The sequence below is a fragment of the Lactuca saligna genome, chromosome 9, assembly GCF_052625555.1.
Source record: "Lactuca saligna cultivar CGN05327 chromosome 9, ASM5262555v1, whole genome shotgun sequence".
In the NCBI taxonomy this organism is placed as follows: domain Eukaryota; kingdom Viridiplantae; phylum Streptophyta; class Magnoliopsida; order Asterales; family Asteraceae; genus Lactuca; species Lactuca saligna.
Genome location: NC_136425.1, coordinates 23,688,471 through 23,697,892, shown reverse-complemented (window position 1 = coordinate 23,697,892; position 9,422 = coordinate 23,688,471). Strand labels below are relative to the sequence as shown.

The 9,422-nt window shown below is 35.1% G+C and overlaps 2 long non-coding RNA genes and 1 pseudogene across 2 annotated transcripts; all 3 read left to right on the top strand.

Annotated features, from left to right (window-relative positions):
• The first annotated feature begins 3,036 nt into the window (after positions 1 to 3,036).
• Positions 3,037 to 3,694, top strand: LOC145018713 (uncharacterized). The gene is made up of 4 exons (XR_013667133.1): positions 3,037 to 3,093; positions 3,177 to 3,326; positions 3,439 to 3,494; positions 3,604 to 3,694. It is a non-coding gene; the product is annotated as an uncharacterized LOC145018713 (long non-coding RNA).
• Positions 3,695 to 3,719: 25 nt separating this feature from the next.
• On the top strand, positions 3,720 to 5,508 carry LOC145018712 (uncharacterized). Its single transcript, XR_013667132.1, has 4 exons — positions 3,720 to 3,974; positions 4,286 to 4,401; positions 5,023 to 5,143; positions 5,342 to 5,508. It is a non-coding gene; the product is annotated as an uncharacterized LOC145018712 (long non-coding RNA).
• Positions 5,509 to 7,457: 1,949 nt separating this feature from the next.
• On the top strand, positions 7,458 to 8,710 carry LOC145017236 (protein MIZU-KUSSEI 1 pseudogene; annotated as a pseudogene).
• The last annotated feature ends 712 nt before the right edge of the window (positions 8,711 to 9,422 follow it).

Sequence of the window (9,422 nt, the reverse complement as noted above, 5' to 3'; positions counted from 1 at the left end):
TGTGCGTGCCCTGAAATTAGTGTTAGAAAAGAAAAAAAAAGAAATACGGAGGATGCCTATTGTAAAATGTGTGTCATGTAAGGATGTCGCTTTATATTTTTTAATGAAACACGCGTTTTGAGCGGGAAATGAAATCCCCAAAAATTAAAAACCCCCTAATGTGAAAAATTAAAACCCCCTCCGCTTCCAATCAGCAAGAAAGAAACCTAGGTCTTCGTCTTCCTTTCTCTCTCTCTAAACTAAAACCCAACCTGTGATTTCACAGAGATCTCCCAAGGCTTTGCATATCTCACTTAAATGGTAATAACGATCAATCATTATCTTCACCTATTGAATCGACAGCCATCGTCCGATGCCGGCTTTGCGTCCTCAGCCCATCACCGTATGAGCCACCACCTCAGTCGGCTGCTTCTTCACCCTCCGCTGAATCCTCTCTTTTTCACATCTCATCGGTTTTCAAAAAATCCTTCACCAACACCGATGACTTTCCCTTCTCCGCTGCTCTTTGGACATACTATCGCTTCCTCTTTAACTCTAAACAGTTCGCATGTTACCCACCACCATCCTCTCCCACCTCTAACATTGCCTACCTATGCTAACACTACTGTACTCAAATCCCAACGAGGGAAGGAAACTCTCTATCACAGCAACAGAAAGTCGGAGACTGGAATGGGAGAAAGAGAAATAGAAATCGAGAAATCGACTTATACAGTAAATGGGGAAGAATCGATGATGCACGCAACATGTTTGATAAAATACCTCATCCGCCATGGTCTTAATCTACAAGTCTCTCTCTCTCTCTCTCTCTCTCACTCTCTCTCTCTCTCTCTACCCCATATTGCTCGACAACCACCCAGGCACCCACCACCCTTCGTCTTCTCTCTGGTTCACCACACTTCTCCTTCCTATGTTTGTTAGATTCTTCATCTGATTGGCGAGTTTTCTGTAAAAAATGACTTTTCCGTTTCATATTTTATGGATACCTCAATCTTCCATGATGATTTTGAATGTAGTCATAGAGTACTTGCTCCACTATCATTTTCAATCATTTTAGGGCATGGAGAGGTAATTTTTCTAGTCAGGGAGGGTTTCAATTATATATCTACTATATCTATTTCTAACTTTTTTACAGAGGATCGTTATGATTTAGGTTTCATTTTAGGGGCTTGCAGATGTTATCACTTGTTTTTGGATCAAAAATAACCGGCGGTGCTGATAAGGTACTTATTGTCTCTTTGTTTATCTTTAATTTGAGGCAAATTAGGACTCACAATCATGTTGTTTCTCCTGTAAAGTATGTGAATAAGTGGATAACCATCGCAACCCCTTTCCAAGGTAAGACCCATTTTTATTAACTGTTGTTTTGCAAAAATGATGTTAAAGAATATTTTTATGTGTGGTTAAGAAACCCAAGAAGTGATTATCCCTGAAACCAAGTATGTGTGTTTTTTGTATCTGTCTCATATTTACATCTTTTAATTTTTTCACATGAGGGAGTAGTAAATACTAAATACTTTTGAGCAAGCTAATGTTTAGGTATATCATATGTGTATCAGGTGCACCAGGATGCATCAATGATTCTCTGTTAACTAGATTACAGTTTGTGGAGGGACTTGAAAGCTATTTCTTTGTGTCAACATGGCCATTCATGTCCCAATAGCCATGATAAAGGTAAGCTTGTATCTATATAGATTATATAAAAAAATTTATAACCATATTGGTTACATGTTTTTATGTCAAGGTGGCCATTCATGTGCATACCACAGGCTATCTTAGGAATGGATTTCATCTGTCAAGCCAAGTCTGGAATGGGGAAAACTGATGTTTTTGTTCTCACTACACTACAGTAAATCGATCCTATAGCATAAATTTTACCCTTGTTGAGTTGACTTGTAGATGGTTGGTGGATCAAGGAGACAATCACAGAAAAAGTGAAGTACAACAGAGAATAATGTTAGTTAAAGTGTTTTACAGTAATACTTTTCTGTGTAAGTGTGTAAGTATGTGCACCCTCATTGACAAAAATCTAAGAAACTGAAATAAGATCAAACAATGTCAATAAGTTCAGCTACATGGACAGTAAAAATGAGAGTTATTTTACATATTTTATATATAATCCTTCACTTACTACTAGATATTTTTTACCCCACATAAATATTTATTCTACAACAATACTATCTAAAAATACTGCTATTTACTGTTTCTTGCAGGTCCATTCTGCAGCTACAATACTAGATAAAAACAATCCGGTGAAGTATGATAGAAAGTGGTTATTTTCATAGTCAAGAACTAGTGGTGTGTTTTGTAGAGTCATGAGCAGAACCTGCTAAAAAAAAAGATACATGAGGGATTAGGGGTATAAGGGTACAAGGGTCATTTTAACAAAAGAATTACCTTCATTGGTGGATACTTAAAGAATGGTGCATGCCCGTGAGCGAGTTCAAGTACTGTGATTCCAAATGACCAGATGTCTGCTCTGTTGATACACAACACAATTCTTTAGTTCAGAGATCTTCAAGTGAAAGTAATCACACGACAAAAAAGTAGAAATATATAGAAGCGTAAGTTACAAAAAAAAAATTGTTCCAAAATGTTAATCTTATAATTTTAGTACTTATGAGGGGATGAAGGCATAGTTGGAAACATATATATTCTTTGTCGAAAGTGACTGCAAACTTGGGTAAATGGAAGAAAAAATAAATGAGGGGATAAGGGCATAGTTGGAAACAATCGGGACCTAATGGGCAAAATCTTTGTTAAGTCATTCTTTGTGTTTTAAGTAAAAGAAACACTCATATACAGGCAAATCCTATCAGATATTCAGAATTGAATTTTATAAATAAAGTTGCAATGATGAATAACTTTGAACTTATTGTTTTTTCCAGGTTAAAAAGAGAGATGTGGTTGGGTTACAGTAACAGGTAAAATCACACGAACATAAAAATTTGCATAAATTAGTAATTTATTTATTTATTTATTTATATATGTTTACTTACTTTGCTCCAGGTTTTTGTTAGAAAAGTTATTAAGCTTCATGGCAAGTACCTGACATATGTAAATGACTGTTTCATTAACCATACTCTTTTCCACAAGGTTAGTATAGTAATTTCATCAAAATAAACCACTCCTGTCATTCAAAATTACTTGGTCTTACTTTTGAATGAATTCCCTACTAGGCGTTTAAAGAGGCATTTGAAATATTCTGCGACAAGGGTGTTGCTAGAAGTTCAAGTGCAGAGTTACTTGCTACATTTTGTGATAATATTCTTAAAAATGGTGGAAGTGAGAAATTGAACGATGAAGCCGTTGAGGACACGCTTGAGAAGGTATGTTAAAATTTTGTTTGCTCAAAAGACGTAAATGCCCTCATCATCATCGAAAGTCTCCTGTGCAGCAAATGGTACGCAGAAGTGATTGAGTTTTTGAACTAATTTGCAGGTAGTAAAGTTGCTTGCCTACATTAGTGATAAAGATCTATTTGCTGAATTTTACAGGTAAACCTTTTTTTGATTCCTTGTCTAATGAAGTCATATGTTTGTTGATTTGTTTATTTTGTCTTTTTATAATATCTGACATGAAATTGACATTGTACTCTGGTTGTAGGAAAAAACTTGCTAGGAGGCGTTGTTTGTACTTTGTAAAATGTAGGATTGGGCACTTGAGCTGGAAGAAGTTTTCATAGGTTTGATAAGTTTGTTCCATATAAAAATAAAATCAAGAACAAGATTCTCCTTTAGCATGGTATTGTAGCTTCAAACCTTTTCTGTTAAGTTATATCATTCATGCAAGATGAGAAGGGCATTACTATCTTTTGCATGGATGTTAATGCAATCTATTGTTCTTAATAGGTTCTCGTTTGATAAACTATGTTGGTATTTTAAGCCAAGGATTGCCCCTGAAGCTCCTGCAACTGGCTACATGCATACCATTTTGATGGTTCAACTCTACATGCTCGAGAATGGAGATAGGAAAACGTTGTAACCCCATATCCGAATGTGTTAACTCCTTTAAGATTTAGGGTGTAGATTACTTTCTTATTATTCGGAGGTTGTAGAACTAAATTAGATGATACACATAGATATAGAATCATTTCTTGCTTATTTAAGTTTCATTTAGTTCTGAATGATAGTAAATGACCATTTTACCCTTTTGTCCGGAATTAGTACCTAATGAAAAAAATGACTTTCTTGTTTGACAACTGCTTGTAATATAAGTTATAAACTACAATAACTTGTAAATATATAAGATAGTTAATGGAAAATGCTTTGGGGTTTTGACTTTTCAGGTGCAGTTAGCAAATGTGAAGCAGCTTGTTGACCATTACAGCTCCAAGCATCCAAAGGAGAAGCCTCCAAGCAACTCTGAATGATCTGATCTGTATGAATTTGAATTGATGCAAAGGTTTGTGTTGTCTATTTTTGTTTTTCATTTTCATGATGATGATATGTCTAGTGTTTCTTTTGCTTTGACATTTTCATTTATGCCAAAAACGAGTATAAAAAAGCTTAATTGATATAGACATGCTTTTGTTTTGTGATGTGTGATTCTAAATAAAGGGATAAATCCAAGAAAAATCTACTCAGTTATTATAGCAATTTCGTTGTTATAATTGGGTTGATCTTTCAAAGTATGATGTGGTAAGAAGAAAAAGATTGGAAGTATAACGTTGGAATTCGGTTGACTTTTTTTATCATATGATGCATCAATAATAAGGAAAAAATAAAATAAAAGTATAATGTTGTAATATAAAGAAATGGAAGTATTTTGCTATTTCTTATATTTAGCCCTTACATAAAATTGTTTGTTAATATGGGTAATAAAATAAGTCTACTGAGACGATCAAGAAAACTTATTGCAATGGTTGCTAAGGCTCCAATTTGTGAATTAAGTTAATTTAGTGTGTTTATGTGTTTTTTGGGCATTCTAATCATGTAGGTGTTCAAAACAATAGAAAATTTTTAGACATATTTCTTTATTTTAAGACTCATTTCACCATATTTTTGATTACATACATAATGGCAGGTTGGTGACTCGGTAGGACCTAAATGTAAAGTCGTATTACAAGAAGTTACTCAACTTGTTGAAGAAAATTAAGCTTACATCAAATAGCAAAGAACTGAAGACCACATTTGGTGCTACTCAGGTAATAGATATGGGCACAGTGTTTGACTTTATGAACTATCATGTTTGACTACTAAAATATCATTTTCCTAAGCTTAGTGGCCTAATTAGCATTGGCAAAGAAAATAGACAAAAAAAATATATAGTTGGATACCATACTAGCTCTATCATATCATCTTGTATTGTATTGCATGTTAAGTTACCGATTTGCCATGTGCAGGTTCTGACAACTCTAGCAACCTCCTTCCATGCCCTGAAGCCTTTCAAAGTTCCTGCATCAGGTTATTCTTTTTAGAAAGGAAATTGTCAAATGAGATTGTCAAAGGAGAATTTAGTCATGGGTTTCTTTTAATGTTGTACATGTTTTGTTTTCTATAATAAATATTATGAAATATTAGCATTGTGTTACATTTACTTACTATTGGAATAATTATTTGTATTTGACATATTAGTGAAATGAATTATCTTTGTTATTTATGGTATTTTATTTTGTATTATGAGATTTTTAATGTATTATTTATTTGAAAATTAGTAAATCTATAAATAATATTTTTTTTAAACATTTAAAATTATGATACGCAAAAATGTGTGTCATCTTCATTTATGACATGGTCTTTCTTGACAGGGGCTTTCTTGATACGCATTGCGTGTCATTAACACGCGCGTCATAAGGTTACGACACGCGAATGCGTGTCGTCTTCCTTTATGACAGGGCCTTCCTTGATACGCATTGCGTGTCGTAAACGCGCGTCGTAATTGCGCGTCGTAAATGCGCGTCGTCTCTCTTTATGACAGGGTCTTCCTTGACGCGCATTTGCGCGTCGTCTGAGCCTTTTACGACGCGAATGAGCGTCGTAAAAGGCTTTTTTTCTAGTAGTGTAAACTTATAATTTATCAATGTGATGGTTGTATGGATTTGATTTCTATTATTCAATTGTTATAATACTGTAAATGAAGTCATTCACCTAAGATGTTTCCTCCTTGGGGGTGTGACAAATGTATTATTTATTGAGTAATATGTTTGTTAATAAATTAAATCATACTTGTTTTAATTAGGGAATTATTTTTTTTTTAAGAAAATAATAATAAAAGGTATCATAACTAGTTACATTTAATCACATAATATGACTTAAATATCACGTACAACATTGTGGACTTATAGAAGACCATTAGGATGTGTTGCATACATAATATAAGAGATATGATGTGGAATGCACTCACTCTTTCTCCTTATCATCCTAACCGTCCATACAAGGACAATATATGGGGGTTTGCTTCTTTAATTTTGCTCTTACACCATATTAATTACTTACAAGTATTGGTCTCATTAAATGAAAGCATGGGCATTCGTATAAGAGTGTAAGTATATAAACACATGAGGAAACATTAACTAGTTTACTCTTGCTTTTCTTTTTCTTGTACAAAGCCAAGAGTAAAAGAAATTCCCCTCTCCTCTCTCTAGCAATTTAGTTGTCTAGTTTTTTATGCTTGAATTAGTTCTTTTTTGAAGACTTATTTCGTATAAGTCTTAAGTACAACTTCACACAAGTGAGGGATGAGCATCTAGTGGTGGTTTGCTGACTTGTTTGCTGGATACATAGGATACATATAGAGAGAGATGTCAGCTTGGATTTTCTCTGTTCGTTCATGAGAACAATTCTCAAGCTACGAATTTTGACTAGATTGATCATCCTACCATCTAATCATTTTTGAGGTTTTATAGCAATGGATTTTAGTGGATTATTTATAAACATCATTTAATAACAATTCAATTCTAGTTTTATTTATTAATCGTTAATATATTTATTTACCTAAATGAAATTATCAATTAAGGCTATGATCCATATTTAGCTTTGCGATGTGTAAAGGGGTCTCGTAAACACATCACAAAGTTATTTAGGTAGGCAATACACTTTTTCAGTTTCAATATCTTATGAAACTCTTAGATCATTTGATATTCATTTAATATTTCAATAACATGTTAATATCGATTGTGCTCATCTCGATTCAACGATTGGGATGTCTCGGATCATTGAATAGATGAATAACCAACCATGCAAAACTGTGTGACATAGAATTATTCTCGCATTGACGTATCGGTTAACCACACACGCTGCATCAACATAATAATTCCATGAGCAACATATCTTAAAAAACAAACACCACTTTAATCACACCATTATTTTTGTAACTAATTACAGTTTTCTTGATTATGACTTATATTTGTTTTTAATAAATAAAATTAAATATATTATTAAAATGAAAAAATATCGAAATGTCTCTTATTCACGCTGTGGCTATATATACATAAATTACAGAACCAAAATGTTCAACGGAGGACTCACACAACAAGAGCTTGAGTGTCTCCGATCCCCATTTCCATTACCATCATCACCAACTGTTCATCCCTTTTCCATGTACCACTACCACAACCACCACCGTCCCTCTGTGTAAAAGTTCATCATGTTATCATCAAATTACTCTTACAGAATGAAGCATGATCATGGTCTTCTCTCTCTGTCCAGAAACAGCTCCAGCAAAATAACCCCATCAAATTACATCACCTGCACGTTATTTGTAATCGATCCAAATTGTATCAACGACAACAAACCCCTTGTCGGTAAAAGTTCTCCTCTATCATACAGTCGTTTATCCAGAACCCGCTCTGGAATCTCCACACTTATACGCTCGCTTCTAACTGTCATATCAATCCCTGCAATCATTCCCAGCTTCCGGTGGCTAAGCTTACCGACTCAGCTGTCACCAACGCCTTCACTCGGCCGAAAAGTCACCGGGACGTTGTTTGGTAACCGAAGAGGACATGTCAGCTTTGCGGTGCAATATGATCCACGGTCCGCACCTGTTCTGATCATTGAACTGGCGGTGTCCACGGCGGCGCTCGTTAAGGAGATGTCCTCAGGGCAAGTAAGGATCACACTTGAGTGCGAGAAACAGCAACACTCCGGGTTGTCTAGTCGTCGGGGAGACTCTAAGCTGTTCAACGAACCCACATGGACGATGTATTGTAACGGAAGGAACTATGGATACGCGTCGTCAAGGGCGTGCTCAGACTCCGACTGGCACACACTGAGCACGGTGCAGAGAGTCTCAGTAGGAGCTGGTGTTCTACCGGTGTTGGAAGGCAGCAGAAAAAGCAGCGCCGGAGGAAGTTGCGGAGAGTCGGAGGGCGAGTTCCTGTACATGAGAGCGAGGTTTCAGCGAGTCGTGGGGAGTCGTGACTCGGAAGCTTATTATATGATGAACATGGATGGAAACAGAGGGCCTGAATTCAGTATATATTTACTTAGAGTATAATTTAAAATTTAGTATAAATTGATGGCTGTTGTGTTTGTGTGATACATGTTATTTAGTTTTTCTGATGTACTTGTCTTAGTGTCTAGCATTAGAGAGGTAAGAATTCTTATAAAAATCTATAGGTGAAATCTCACTCGAAGCCATTATTAGACTTGTATTGAGGGATGCTTAGGGGTAGCATTTACCCTTTTTTTTACATGTAATTCTGTTTGCATTTTGCTATTTATTACGTTGAACGTAATTTTTCATTATATACAATTGAGTCCTAAATTTACATATGTTCTCATTATATTCCAAATTGGTCCTTTATTTCTATCGTTTATGCTTTATGTTTGTTAAATTAACCATAAAAAAATGTCACTTGCAGCTTGCAAATACTAGTATTTATTTTGCTTGGCCATTCCTCTTTCTCCTACTCTCACCGGTTTATCCACCAACCCTGCCCCCGATTATGTGAGAGAGAGAGAGAGAGAGAGAGAGAGAGAGAGAGAGAGAGAGAGAGAGAGAGAGAGAGAGAGAGAGAGAGAGAGAGAGAGAGAGAGGTCACCGTCACCGTCCCGGCGTCACCGATTGTCAGCGAGGGAGATAGTGGAGCTGAGGTCGGTAGGTGATGATGACAATGGTTATAACTTGTCAAACTATTATAAAATTCTTTACCGATAACGATGGTAGCTGATAACTGGGTTACTTAACCTTCTGAATGGAAACTGATGTAACTATTCATATTACCTTATCATATGCACTAAAAGCCACATATGAAATGTAGTTGAAAATATGTTGCAGAAACAAATATTGGCTCAGAGTTATAAAAAAAAAAAGGGGGAAATTAACAACTAGTATTGCATGGGAAATACTATTTTTGTCTAACATCAAATACATTTTATTGTACAATAGCTTCTCTTTATTTTTGGAAAAGTTAACCTAATAAATTTTGAAATTAAGTTTTGTTGGAAATTTTATCATTGAATAACAAAACAAAATTCAAC